The following is a 14870-nucleotide window of genomic DNA, read 5'->3' on the forward strand; positions in this document are numbered from 1 at the left end:
TGTGCCTGTACAGGGCTGATTAATGGTTGAACGTTCATCCCATTCGGCCGCATATGGATAAATAAACAAACAAAATTATTTATTTTTTTGGCCTTTTATTGTGATAGTCACAGTGAAGAGTGACAGGAAATGGGGAGAAGACATGCAGCAAAGGGCCGCAGGCAGGAATCAAACCCGGGCCACTGTGCTAGAGACCAGTCCCTGTACATGGGTGGCCTGCTTAACCCGATGAGATATATGGGCAATAAACAAAATTATGTAATAAATACCAGTGCACCGGCTCAGATGTGGACCGGCCCTTCGGTCAAACGACCAAATGAAATAACATTCAATCCGCCCCTGCTGTGAGGCATAGCAAAACCTCTGTGTGTTTTTGTAATGTGTGTGTAGAACCACTCCATGCTGTGGTGTGTGTGTGTGTGTGTGTGTGTGTGTGTGTGTGTGTGTACGTGTTTATCTATACCGGTGGGGACTTTGGCCTGACTCCAAGCTATCTCAGTGGGGACTCGCATCACGGTGGGGATCAAAAATGAGGTCCCCACGAGGGGAAAAAGTGTTTTCTTGGCCATGTTGTTGTTACTGAAAAAAGTAAAAGTGCAAAAAAGTTTCTTTAGGGTTAGGCATTGTTTTGGTGTTGGTTAAGGTTAAGGTTAGGGTTAGGGGTTAGATATGAATGGGAGTCAATGGTAAGTCCCCACAGCGATATAAGAACCAGACATGTGTGTATGTGTGGAGAGATGACAGGGAAAAGAAAACATTCAACATCATTACATAAGGTCTTATTGTATGACTCATGGCACATGTCAGGGACTAAAATTCTCTAAATCTAATTATCATCCTGTTACAGCACTCCGACTGCAGATACACATATTGGATTACTTAAGACTGAGCTATAGATGAAAGTATTCTGTCCACAAATGGATCGTTTTTCCTCAGGCTGTGTCAGTGAAACTGTAATCTGTCTGTTTTTCTTTCGTCTGCACAGAAACAGAGATGTACTTAGGGAAGACATATATCACATACATGAAGTCAATCATGTAAACACAAGGGACACACGAGTCTTTACGACCTCATTGTGCTGTAATGTGCTTTGCAGCTCCAAAATAAACATAATGTTGACATTGTACATGTACAGTAATTGTTTGACCCTGCAGCCTCGCTGTGCGTCTGCTTTTATATTTTATATTCTGTGAAGTCCCTTGTATTCATGTCTTCCTGAGTCACTGCTGCTCCACATATGCACAAATAAATCACTTTAAACCACAAACAGTAAACTTTGACACTTTCATGTTTTGGGGTCAGTAACTGTGTCGTGATGTCTTGAGTCACAAACCAACATGTTTTCAGGACCAATTACTCAAATGAAATGGCAGAAATGTAAACATGGTTTATTGTGATAAATATAAATTATGTTGGCTGCTCAGTGGCGTAGTGGTTAGCACTTTTGCCTTGCAACAAGAAGATCCCTGGTTCGAATCCTGGGGTGGTCCTGGGATCTTTCTGCATGGAGTTTGCATGTTCTCCCTGTGCATGTGTGGGTTTTCTCCGGGTACTCCGGCTTCCTCCCACAGTCCAAAAACATGCTGAGGTTAATTGGTTACTCTAAATTGTCCGTAGGTGTGAATGTGAGTGTGATTGTTCGTCTTTGTATGTAGCCCTGTGACAGACTGGTGACCTGTCCAGGGTGTCCCCTGTCTTCACCCGAGTCAGCTGGGATAGACTCCAGCACCCCCCGCAACCCTAATGAGGATAAAGTGGTGTATAGAGGATGGATGAATTATATCACAATTTTAACATCCATCCATCCATCTATTATTCATACACCGCTCAATCCTCAATAGGGTGGTTGGAGCCTATCCCAGCTGACTTAGGGTGAAGGCAGGGGACACCCTGGACAGATTGCCAGTCTGTTGCAGGGCTACATATACAGACAAACAATCACACTCATATTGAACCTGCAAACAATTTAGAATCACCAATTACCAGTTAACCTCAGCATGTTTTGGACTGTGGGAGGAACCAGAGAAAACCCATACATGCACAGGGAGAACATGCAAACTCCATGCAGAAAGATCCTGGAAAGCTGAGACGCAAAATGCAAGACGAAATTGCTAACCACCAAGCCCCAGTACACCCCTCCATTTTAGCACGATACAAGCAAACATCACTGTACTGTAATTGGTTCTAATGAATGTTGCATGGCATTGGCCAAGTGACAAACATGGTGCAAAAATACTGACATGACAAATGTCCCAATAAAATATATTAATATAATTCCAACATTTTAGCAGAACTTTACAGCCGCTTCACTTCTTTAAAGGTCCAGTGTGCGGGATTTAGAGACATCTAGTGGTGAGGTTGAATATTGCAACTTTTTCAAGCCAATGATGGCCATTAAAAACTTATGAAAAGCTCATCTAAAGGTAGTGAAAACACATTCATTCATATTTTCAGCATTTTACATCAACATAAATGCAAATATTATATTTTATTTCTGCAAAAAAACGTACACCTTTAAAGCTACTGTAAATTAACAGTTTCAAATATTATGGCTTTTGTCTATCAGGTATTACTACAGCATATGCATGGGCCGAGCAGGTTTTAATTTGAATTATATCATTTGTTGGCACAAAAACTTACCATAACTATACATATATTTTAGAATGATTGACTGTTGGTTGATCTAAGCTCCGACAGTAACAGAAAGAATAACATCAAAAATAGTTTGTCCAAAGTGTCTGTGCTCACCCTTAAATTTCATCTATACTCTTGTAATGAATCCATGCAGTCCGTGCACGTTACCTATGCTTTTATGAGGATTCATACTTGTGCACTGATGTCTGTCTTGCACTACAGTTCCACCATCAAAATGCCAGTTAGCAGTGGAGTTTCTTTGTGTACTTTAAACGATAGCGGCTGAAAAAAAAGCAGATCGTCTTGATGTTGGAGCCAATGAATGTGGAACTATTGACTACAATGCACTGCCAAAAAGAAAGAAGACATTGGAACTAATTGAGTCTAAACACAGTCTGGTTGGCTTTGAAAATGAGAAAACAGCACTTGGCTGCATTGACAGAATATTGGCTCTTACGTTTGCATCATAAGCAAACCAGACTGTTACAGCCTGTTACATTTAGTTTCACTGGAGCATTATTTTTGCACAAATCAAGCCGTGTTTGCATGGAATATTAGTTGCAAGCAGTCCAGTCTCAAGTGGTGTTTAGGGCATGCCCAACTGGAAAAAGACTCAGCAAAAAATAAGGACTTAGTGGTGAGATCTCCCAGAAGAGATGCAAGAAGCAGTGGAAGAGAAAATTGATGGATGGGATGAAGGACTTGAATAATGCTGTGCTATTCTCTAGAAACTGAGTGTAGCAGCTGACAGTGTTGTTTTTATTCGTGACCGAGTCCTCATGAGATGCTAGACTTTAACTCCCATTTTAAACGGTCAATCAACATTGTTGGTCTTTTGAAGCAGGATCATGATGATTCCATGAACCCAACCACCTGCTTGTTTTTGCAACCTTGACAACAACTGGAAAGATCTGGATGGATGTTGATCTTCAATAAAAGAAGATGTTTGGTCAGTCAGATTCTTGGGCCTTTGGCTTCAGAGTATCGATCTGTTGTGAAAAACCTTGGAGTGATCTTCAGCAGTTTCTTCAAATCTGACAGAAGAGCTCAGTTGTTTGTTTTTTTGAAGTTCAGTCTATTAGGCAAAGTGAAGGCCAATTTCTCTCCCAAAAAGTTTGACAAAATTATTCTTGCCTTGATGCTGCGTGGTTTGATTTTTGTAATTCCTTGTATGTGCAGTCATCTTTTCAACTCAACTACTCAAATCAGTTGTGCAATGAACCCAATAATCCTGGCCCACCAAGACCCATGCATGTCCTATATGCTGCTTTCCTATAGTAGGTCTACCTTCAGATTGTACTTTTTTGAACTTTTCTACTACTCTATTCTATTATCTATCTATCTATCTATCTATCTATCTATCTATCTATCTATCTATCTATCTATCTATCTATCTATCTATCTATCTATCTATCTATCTATCTATCTATCTATCTATCTATCTGTCACGCCCTCCTGCTGCAGCGAACCTGAACATTTTCTTTGAAGCCCGTGAGGTTTTTTCTTATTTTAGGGGCTTGTATTCTCAAGCAGAGCCGTGAGTCTGTCTGTCTGCAGTAGCAACCTGTCTGTTTCATAGTTCATTTTAAGATTTTATATTGAATTTTTAAGCTGTTAAATGGGCTTTTGGCACTTTATTTAGCAGAACTCTTGCTCCATCACTTACACTGAGATGAACAAGTCAGATATATATCAATGTTCCAAGATCAAGGCACAAAAACAGAAGTGGTCAGGCCTCTCCAGTAGCTACTTTTATTCTTTAGGAGAGTCTATCTAGTCATATAAGACCTGCTCAGGCTTTAGAAACTTGTAAGTTCCTGCTCAAGACCCATATTTTCTCCTTTGCATCCTGGGACCATCTCTTTTTGGCCTGGAAGACTTTATTCTCCTTATTTGTTTGTCTTTATATATATATATATATATATATATATATATATATATATATATATATATATATATATATATATGTCTGCTAGCCATTGAGTTTTTTTGTGTTCAGTAACTTGCTATTTTGTTGTGCAGCACTTTGGTTGAACTCTTGTTGCTTTAAAATTTGGCTTTTGAACCAAATTAGTGTAACTTTGTAAATACCACTGGTACGTATGTAAGCAGCAACTTCTCTCTCTCAGTCGCTCTTCTCTCCTTCTTCAGGTAGCTTATCTCTTCATCACATAATAAATAACCATTGGTCCCCTCTGGCTCAGATCTGTATGACAGCTACAAGTCAAATCTTCATGTTTGCAGCACATCCATTTCTCCAGTTTGCTATCTGTGCACACATGGAATCCCTTAAGTTCTCATGGGCGAGGTATTCATGCACATCATGGAGGATGTAAACACGGCGTTCTTAAGGGCTGAGATCATGTACTTTGGTGTCTTCCACACGCTCCAGACAATTGTTTTACCACAAAAGCAGCTCAGTGACTGTGTTTACATCCACTTCTCTCCCTTTCACTCAGGAGTCGTGGCACTCTTCCCTCTGCGTGGGTTGCCAGGTGCTCTCTGCTAACAAATAGTTTTCACTGACACTGTTCATATGAGATCTGTTGCTTGTCATAACTATGATCCAATTTCTGGATCAAGCTGTTGATGCTGACATTTTCAGATGTTGGTTTAAGGCTCTGCTTCACAAAACGTACCGCCCCTTTTACCGAACAGGAAAGGTGTTTTTTCTTTCTTCCGCTGGGACTTTAGTGTAATCTGCACCTTGCACTTTATTCAGATGTTTACTAATCCCACGGTAATTGAAATCTAATTAAACACCTTTCTGTGGTGGACGGTTTAGCTGTCCTAAATCTGTTAATCCCATCAAACCACCACACGTCATGTATTTTAGCGCTGGAAGTCTTGATTTCATCCCCCGTAAAGCTGCTGTTATAGTACAGTTTGAACCAGACATGGATAGATCTCCCAGAAACGATTCAGCAATTCCTAGAACTGTGAGACTGTCAGAGCACATGTGAACAAGTGTACCGTGACTTTTTGTATGTTTTTTCTGAGTATGTGAGAGAGAACGAAAAAGAGGGGAAGAATGAAAAGAGGAAGAAACACAGAGAGGGGGGAAAAAGGACGACGTTAGAAATAGAGAGACGGGAGAAAAAATATGTATATATACTGGCATCTTTCCATCGCTTCTCCTTTGGGGACTCGTGGTCACACTTTATCAACATCAGTCTTGGGCCCACTGCCAAAACACACAATCTCACACACACACACACCACAACCAATACACTGGAATGGCCGACACAGTTTTACGGGCCATGTGTGTTCACAGTGTAATGTCTCTCTAAATGTACTGACTGTGCTTTTATCATGCTTTATCTGCACTTACCTTGATTTATTCAAATATGGTCTTAAATTATGATTTTGGCCTTTTGTTTCATCAGATACGCGGGGGGTTGAGATAGGTCCTTATTTGCAGCAGCATTTTTTAGAATTAGTGGCAGGAGGTCAGCAGATTAGCGCACAGTTACCCTCCAAAGCTTTGAATTACAACCAGACGGCCTCAGAGCTGCTCCATCATGAGGGTTTGGGGTGACTGCTTGACTCAACGGCAACTCCATGTTTGCTTTTGAGGAATGGGAAAATGCTTCCTCTTCATTTTATTACGCTGCTTTTAAGGAGGCATCAATAAAATGCTCCTGAAAAAAAGACTTTTATTGCGTATCTCCTAAAACAGAATTCAATTTCTAATGCATTCTGATGTGAAAGATGAAAAATAAACTCCTGCAGTCGGTCCGTCCTAGGACGTTTAGAGCTTTCATTGATCAGCATATGCATCAGGAGATTGATGTGGAGAGTCCAGACTGTGCAGTGTTCACCTCAGCCTCATGGATGGAATGTGACCTACTATTAAGAAAGGATTTCCATCATGCAGACTTCTTAAAAAGCATCTATCATGTCAGAACCCCTGCAGAAAAACATGAGAAAGGAGTGCCTATTAAGAACTGAACACTTCAGATGTTTACATTTTATTCATCACGCAGCACCATCTGGTTTCGCTGTTATTAAAGCAAAAGATGGTAACACCAAATGTTGATGAGTTTTTTGTCACAGAACTAGGTTGGACTCGTGCAGAGAACCACACTACTGAGGCAGGAGTGAGGAGAATGAGGATTTATTGCACAGGGAGGAATGAATTTGTATGAGAGTGAGCCGGGGAAGGGAGATGAATCTGAGGGGAAATGGAGGAGTCCAGTTCACAGAGTCCTTGGGGACTGGGGAGGCTCACACTCAGCGAGGCGGGGGGAGCAGAGTGTGGAGCAGGGAGACTGGAAACCCCCGGCGGCTAGGAAACCGGGAGGAGAGGAGATGGTTCTGGGAAGAAAGGGTTCAGAGCTGGGGCGATCCGGGGGTGGTTCAGAACTCTTGGAGTTCCAAGCCCGGCTGTGAAGGAGCCAGAGGGGGGGGGGGGAACGTCCTTGGGAAGAGGGAAATGGGTCCAGGTGGGCTCAGAGGGGGGCTAGGTCCTTGGAGGGTTCTGGAGGTGTCTCGGAGGGGAAAAGGGGTTCTGGACAGGAACTCGGAGGGCGGCGAGGTCAGCAGCGGGTCCGGTTGGGCTTGGCAGGTGGTTCTGGGCAGCTGGTTCTGGCAAGGCAAAGAAGACAGGCAAAAATTAGCAAAGGCATCTTTTCTCAAAGAAGGTGAGAAGGCTAGAGAGGCACTGACTGCAGGAGTCGAGTACAACAATCTGGCAGGGTGTGGAGAGTTCAGCCAGTCTTTATTGCAGAGGAGTGATTGATGGAATTCAACACAGCTGCCCAGGCTCCGAGGAGGTTGCTGATTAGCAACAGGAATCAGCTGTGACCTGCTCCACTCCGAGTCCTGCAGAGAGGAGAGAGAATGAGAAAGGAAGAGAGGCAGAAAACTAGATAGGGGAAGGGGATTTGGGGTGTCAGGAAGGAGTGGGGTGAGAGGGGAATCCTGACATTTTTGCTGTTGTCTGCACTTTGTATGAAGCTAAATGATAAATACAAACTATTCTTGAAATTCTTTTTGAAAGTATCCTCTTTAGTTTTACAACGCGCAATCAAAAAGTTCTACGACCGCGCTGATAAAAACGTAAAATCTGCACCTCTTTTAAATTTAGTTGTTACCCTGTTTAGGGTATGTGTAACCCCATGATAGACTGGTGACCTGTCCAGGGTGTCCCCTGCCTTCACCCTAAGTCAGCTGGGATAGACTCCAGCACCCCTGCGACTCTAATGAGCATTAACTGGTGTATAGATCATAGATGGATGTTACTCTGTTTAACATAGTCTTCTTGTGCAGTGATACTCTGCCCCCAGTGCTCCTGCCACATTGGGAATGTGCCCTGGAGGTTATGTTTTCACCACTTGCAGGGGCACATATGCAGTTTAACTGTGGACCTCAAGTTTACACAGAAAGCAAACATCAAATTCTGTGTCAAAGTGAGGCAGCATTAATGTCGAGGATCAATGTTAATGAGAGCTGAGTCTTTGGTCATGATTTAGGGACTAAACATCAGTCTTCAATAGTGTTTAATAGCGTTCAGTCTTCGAGACTGAAGAAAGCACACCAGAGCAGGGTTGTATTTTAAAGAAGTATTTTTTTTGCACTGTGATTTTGTCCCCTTTAAAACTGAATGTTATCAACAGAGTTCTACTGTAATGTCAGGTATATTGTTACCATGATCTCTATCTTAGTTTGTATTAACATCTGCTGATTAGCACATTACATAAAGTACATTTGAGGCTTTTGGGGATGTCTTTTGCTGGACAGGTGTTGGGTTATAAATCACAGTAATGAAGAAAATATAATCTTGATTTGATGAAAGGTCAAAGTTATTACAATGTACACCGAGAAATACATCAATGTTTGGACATAATGTGATGACATTTCACTTAAAGCACATATTGTCAACCTCATGATGACTAAAAACAACTCATCTTGTAGATGCCAACAGATTTAATGGGATAATTTACCTGCACATGACAATACAAGAAAGGTCTGGGGATCACCAAAGTCATAATTTGTCCTTTAATGGACATAAATATCTGTAGCAAAGTTGAATGGGGCCTGTACAGTGACTCAGTGGTTAGCACTGTCGCCTTGCAGCAAGAAGATCCTGGGCCTGGGGTCTGTCTGTATGGAGTTTGCATGGTGTCCCTGTGCATGTGTAGAGATAATCCTCACATGCACGCATGTATATGCGGTTAACTGGTGATTCTAAATTGTCCATAGGTGTGAGAATATTAAACGAACATTAAAATGGAGCGCTACAGACTTTCCTTTTTACCAGACTGTATATGAAGATGGACGTAGCATCTGGCTCCAGAATTGAAGCCCACCCGGAAGTGTCAAAAACTTGCAATATCACGCCGTCCGCTAGGGTTGGCTCCAAAAAGCTTTTGCTCCATAGACCCCAATTCATCACCAGAAAAAATAAAATTTGATAGACTGATGTTCTACAGCTCAGGATTTTTTTCCCGTTAGTTTTCATGGTCAAAATGAGAGATCAGGTGGCCGATCTTAAAATAAATCAATACTGAATTTTAAATAAATCGTTAAAGTTGGCGGAGCCAGGGGGCGTGGCTATACTTGATAGACAGTCCCATTGACCAATCCTGCCCCTAGTTGCTCTCCGGTCCAGTCTGTTTGATGACGCTTTTTACGTCACTGGCTCCAAAAAATCCAAAATGGCGACCAGGAAGTAGCAAATCCGGGCTTCATTTTCTCGGCGTTGAAACCAACGGGTGACGTCACGGTTAGTTCACGCCTGCTTTTTACCCACCGCCATAAAACTGTACAACTCTTAAGAACTCTCTCCCGAAGTGCAATGTTGTCCTTGTTTTTGGCCCTGGTCTTCTGTGTGATGTACGCTGTGTTTCTTGTGTCCTTGTTGATTTTAGCTCAGTTTTTATGTTTTTATGCTTATTGCTATTGACACTATTGCATTGTGCTGCTGGAACGTCTTAATTTCCCCTCGGGGATAATAAAGTTCATCTCATCTCAGTTTAGCAGTGTATAGATCATGGATGTATGGAACTTAATTGGGTCAATATGTGATGGGACAATTCAGCTAAAAAAAAGTCAAATCCATGATGGTTCTAGAAAAAACATCCTGGGGTCACCCGAGTCTTTATGATAGATATTTTTCTGAACTATGCATGTGTGTATGAAATCTCATAACCATCCACTCAGTTCATATTTGATCTAGACCAAAGTGTCTCAGTGTCGCCATCTAGCTTTGCAAACAGAGGCGCACAATAACAACGTACAGCATCTTAGACTAACAGTCCATTACAGGGATCGTATTCCTACACATAATGTGGCTGTTTACATTGCACAGCAGGTAAACCGTGCTTCTGTACACAGAAGTCTATTTTCCTTCTGACTGGCTTTCATGGTTTGTATTTATACAGCCAACTTTTCCTAGAAATGCAGAGTCCTTGTAAAAGTGCCATTCCTGAAATTCTCTGATCTCCAACTGTGGGCTCAGAGCCATAGCACACAATGTACACAACGCACACCTACACACACCGACCCCGACAACCCACAGACACTCATGGCTGCTGTGTGTCTTTATGAGGCACATACAGAATGTTGCTCCATGTGTGTTGGAGTTGCCCCAATAATATAGACAAAAACATGTTACTACACACACATGAGACCACATGGGAGGGCCCCCTTCAACTTAACAGGAAGTGCTCCTCCCCTGGACTCTGATTGGTCACTTTAATAGCCAATGGGAAGGGAAGCCCAACTAGGAGTGGAGCTCTGGTTTTCTTTTAGCATCTTATTTTTACTGTCCGTCTGTCTGTCTGTTTCACTCACTGCTAGTGTATTTGACTCCTCTTTTTTTTCTCTCTCTCTTCCTGCATTTTTCCAAAGCCCTCTCTGCCTAAAGGCATCATCTTTCTGTTTGTTTTTATGTAACTGCCATTTAGGGTGAGTAGAGGAAGAAAGCAGAAAAGCAGATGAAGAGAAACAGATAGCGACACAGAGAGGAAGAGTCAGCAGGAAGGCAGCGACAGAGAGATGAGTTCTCTTTTGCTGACTTAACGGCAGCAGACCAGCGTGTGCAGTTACTGCTTACTCCAATAATTTTGGCTGTAAACTTGTCTTTTTCTATAAAACTGGAAGCAGGCAGCAGAGAAAACTTGCCACATGAAACTTATTATTTGGTAACATCTATGGTTTGTTTAAAATAACACAGATTTTTACATTTTTGTCAGCTGGCAGCTGACACTGCAGCCACTAACAACAGAGTTACATGAGATACCACCTACATACACAAATCTATTTAGTAGAAACAAAGCACATATGTGATGTAGGAGACATGTTGGTGTTGGGTGATATCACTGACTTGAATCGAGAGGTGCTAAGTGAGTATTTGCAGCTTGCAGCTTGCTAGGCCGCACTAAAAACGTACCCCGCACTTCGGATTGCAAACATCTTCTTTTTCCATTCGGTACATGTTGCAGCTGCCTTTAAAAAGTCTAATTCGAACATAGTAGCTCATTATAACATAGCACCTTAAGCTTTCACTGCTTTGCTCATATATCTATCCTAGTCTGCAGTGTGAAAGTTGTGCAAGCTCGTTATTTGGGTGAGATGCTGATTTATCTTCCTCTTGCAGGGTTTGTAGGTCAGAATGGTTAGAAAAGCATGTTGGTTTTACTTTCATGTTGCAAAACAGCACCAGGACATCCTCCTGTTTTGGCATACTGTATTTGACACAGTATGTGTCGGGATATTATATTATAAATCTTTTTCTGGCGTACTTTATGTATAGTATGGTAAAATGTGTTCAGTGGAAAGCATTCATACTCCAGTGACTATTCTTCTTCTGTTACATTCATGTCAGAATGGATACTGTAGGTGTGTTTGGTGCCTTCACTCTTACTTGAATGAAAGTCTAGTCATAGATTTTTAAAAATAAATAAACACACCGACTCTTACCAGCAGAAATAACAGCCAAAACCAAAGCACTCAGAGAGCATAGCACTCCACAAAGGCTGTTCATTCCCTCATATGGCATTGTCAGAAATGCAGCATTTTTTTTGTAGAAATGCAGCATTTGTTTATGAGTTATTGATGATCATGTAGTGTTCCGTTGTTGTCATGGTTACAGTGACGCTGTGCTGCTATCTCACAATGATACAGAAATCTTTAACAAATCCGTGGATCCAGACAATAAGCCGCATCACTGCCAGAACCTAATCACTTGGTCCTTGAGTCATTTCTGATCTTCCCTGAAAATTTCATCCAAATCCATTGGTCTGTTTTTGAGTGATGCTGTTAAAAGACAAACGAACCAATGCCTGTCGTCTCATAACTCTGCAGAGGCTCCACAAGGCCCAATCCTCAAAGACAGTTGTCAGGATGGCCGAGCGGTCTAAGGTGCCAGACTTAAGGTAATCTCCTTCCTACATGATGGGACTTCTGGTCTCCAAATGGAGGCGTGGGTTCAAATCCCACTCCTGACACAGACCTTTGTAAATTTCCCCGCTATAGGATTAATAAAGGTTTAATCTATCTATTTAAAGCTGCACTATTCATTAATTTTATATGAAGCATGAATCATTAGACCATGTGTAAACTCAGGCCCATCTTTCTGCTCATAGTTTTGGTTTTAAAGCTCACACCTTACTGCTCCTAAAGTTGTTTCCAGCCTTTGGTGAAAAGGCCTAAAACACATTTTACACCCTCTGTCCAGCACCAAATGGCAGGAAATGACGAGCAAAGTGAAGCATTTAGCACCTAAAAGAGACAAAAATGTTCCTGTTTCCCTGGTTAAGACCAAAACAGAGATAAAAAGAGCATTCAAAACACATCCCTAAGTACATATTTTGCTGCTGAATGGAGAAACACAAAACCACATTTTGCTGAAATATTTGTGACAGTTTCAGAATATCACAATACATATGTGTTTCAAATGTAAAACTTTTTCCAAATGCTAATTCTTTAGGTGAACACTGAGAAACATCTCTGGTTTTAAAACTGAACAAAGTCAGCAAGGGGTCAGCTGACCGCTGAGTGTCAGCCAAATATTACCTTTAGACATTTTCTGGGTTTGTTTTCTTTTGGGGGGAGCTGGGTCAACATGTGAAAAGTTTCTGGTCATTTGTTTGTCTGGTTACGTGTGCAATGGCGTGAGGGGACGAATCTGTCGATGAACAGACAAATGGTCAGATGCAAACAAGCAGAAAAAGAAGCAGGAGAACTCTGACTGTGAACCAGAAGAAGTCTGATGGTAAGAAATACAGGGAGGAGCTTGTTATACACCCACACACACACACACACACACACACAGGGTGATGGGTTTGAGACCCACGTTGGGCATGCAAAACTGACAGCTGTGACAAGTGAAGCTTACATACTACAACATCTCTTAGAGAAAGCTTTCACTATCCGATGTTACATGCAGTTTAGTACAACCAACATGGGGCTCAAACCCTCAACCCTGAGATTAAGAGTCTCATGCTGTACCAACTGAGCTAGCCAGACCCACCGTTTGATTGTTTTTCAGCCAGGTAAAAAAAATGCTGCAGTCCCAGTGGCATGATGGAGAAAAAAGTGGAGATGCTTTGCTGCCTTGATAACTTTACAGAACCATAGATAAATGTGTACAAGTATTCCAAACCACTGTGTGACGCTATGACATTTGTCAAGCCTTTAAATGCTTTATCAGTTCCTCCCAGCTCCCTTTAATCGTAGTAACCGTTTGCTGCTATAAGAATTTTTTAAAGACATTTTCCACATGCTTCAGTAGCCCGGCTAGCTCAGTCGGTAGAGCATGAGACTCTTAATCTCAGGGTTGTGGGTTCAAGCCCCACGTTGGGCGTAGCTGCTGTGCACACTGCTGGGTAAGGTCTTCAGATATCTAAATGCACAATTAATGTGTCAGCAATAATGTTGAATGCTAAATTGAACCCTGGCAACAAAAAGTGAAAGTCTCTTCTAAGAGATAACATAGTATCTAGTTCCACTTGTCATAGCTGTAAGTTCTGCACATTGATTCATTGTGTAACTAACATTACATTAGCAAAATTGTTTCTCACAAAGTATTCCAAATGTTTACTTGGAATACTGGTCCCCACATTATCAATTTACATGGTTTGGCCGTAAACACTGGTCTTACAGAAACAACTGGAGTTAATACTAGAACAGAAAAATACTGTACAGTAATTTATGATAAAGCTAAATGTTACTAACTGATCAGAACTGCAACAATTAAGTGATTTTTCAATTAGCAGACAAAGAAAAATACAATCTGCAACAATTTTAATGATTTCAACATTTCAGTGAACAAGCCAGAAAATGATGAGCAGATTACATAAGCAAACACATACTATTGAGACAAAATATCCACAAATTTCTCACTGCAATACATTATGGATGATGTGCTAAAGTCAACTTTATACAAAGAAAAATCTGGTCAAGGGAATAAATGTGTGTATACAGACAGACAGTACTCTGCTGTTGAAGATTACTTTGCATGAATATGAAACAGGCCTGGACAGAAATGATGGTACCCTTAACTTAATATTTTGTTGTACACCCTTTTAAACCAGTCACTGCAGTCAGGTGATTTGTGTAACTCTCAGTGAGACTTCTGCACCTGTGGACTCCTGGTGAACAACTGCTCCAGCTGTCTCAGGTGTGAAGGCTGTCCTTCTCCAGACTGCATGTTTCAGCTGCTTCCACAGATGTTCAGTAGAATTCAGATCAGGGCTCATTGGAGGCCACTTCAGAACAGTTCAGTGTGTAACTGTGTGTCACTCTTCATCTCTTCATCTAGCTGCGTCGCAATGTTAGCCTTGCCTAGCATCGTTAGCTTAACGGTGTTCTCCATATGTGCCCTCCTACTGTCGTGTTTCTTTATTTTCTCAGATAAATGTTTCATATCTCTTACTCCTGAAACAGTCCACGCTGTGTCTGTCCCAGCCGTTTTATAGAGCAAACACGGGAAGCAATATAAAGCATTTGCATGACTAGATCCAGCTAGCCAAGCCTTCCTCTTGTCACTGTGACTGTAGACATATATGGGAGACGCCAGCGTGTCGTCATTTGCTGTGGTCACGTGGTACAAGACTGCTACTGGTTGGCAAGAACCGGCAGTAACATAACGGCTTGCTACGAGAACGGTATCGGGTTTGAAACAAATACGCAAAGTTATCGCTTTTCATGAATGAAATTGCACATGTATTTACCACAATGGTAATATCGTGTGTAGTTGTTGGTTGTACGAAGCGTTTTGAGAAGGTATC

At 41.6% G+C, this 14870-nt stretch overlaps 2 non-coding genes across 2 annotated transcripts; both read left to right on the forward strand.

Moving 5' to 3' along the window:
• Positions 1-11976: 11976 nt before the first annotated feature.
• Positions 11977-12086, forward strand: trnal-uaa (transfer RNA leucine (anticodon UAA)). Its single transcript has 2 exons — positions 11977-12014; positions 12041-12086. It is a non-coding gene; the product is annotated as a tRNA-Leu (tRNA).
• A 1285-nt stretch (positions 12087-13371) lies between these two features.
• trnak-cuu (transfer RNA lysine (anticodon CUU)) lies at positions 13372-13444 on the forward strand. Its single transcript has one exon. It is a non-coding gene; the product is annotated as a tRNA-Lys (tRNA).
• Positions 13445-14870: the final 1426 nt, after the last annotated feature.

Source organism: Acanthochromis polyacanthus, chromosome 11, assembly GCF_021347895.1.
Source record: "Acanthochromis polyacanthus isolate Apoly-LR-REF ecotype Palm Island chromosome 11, KAUST_Apoly_ChrSc, whole genome shotgun sequence".
Classification (NCBI taxonomy): Eukaryota; Metazoa; Chordata; class Actinopteri; family Pomacentridae; genus Acanthochromis; species Acanthochromis polyacanthus.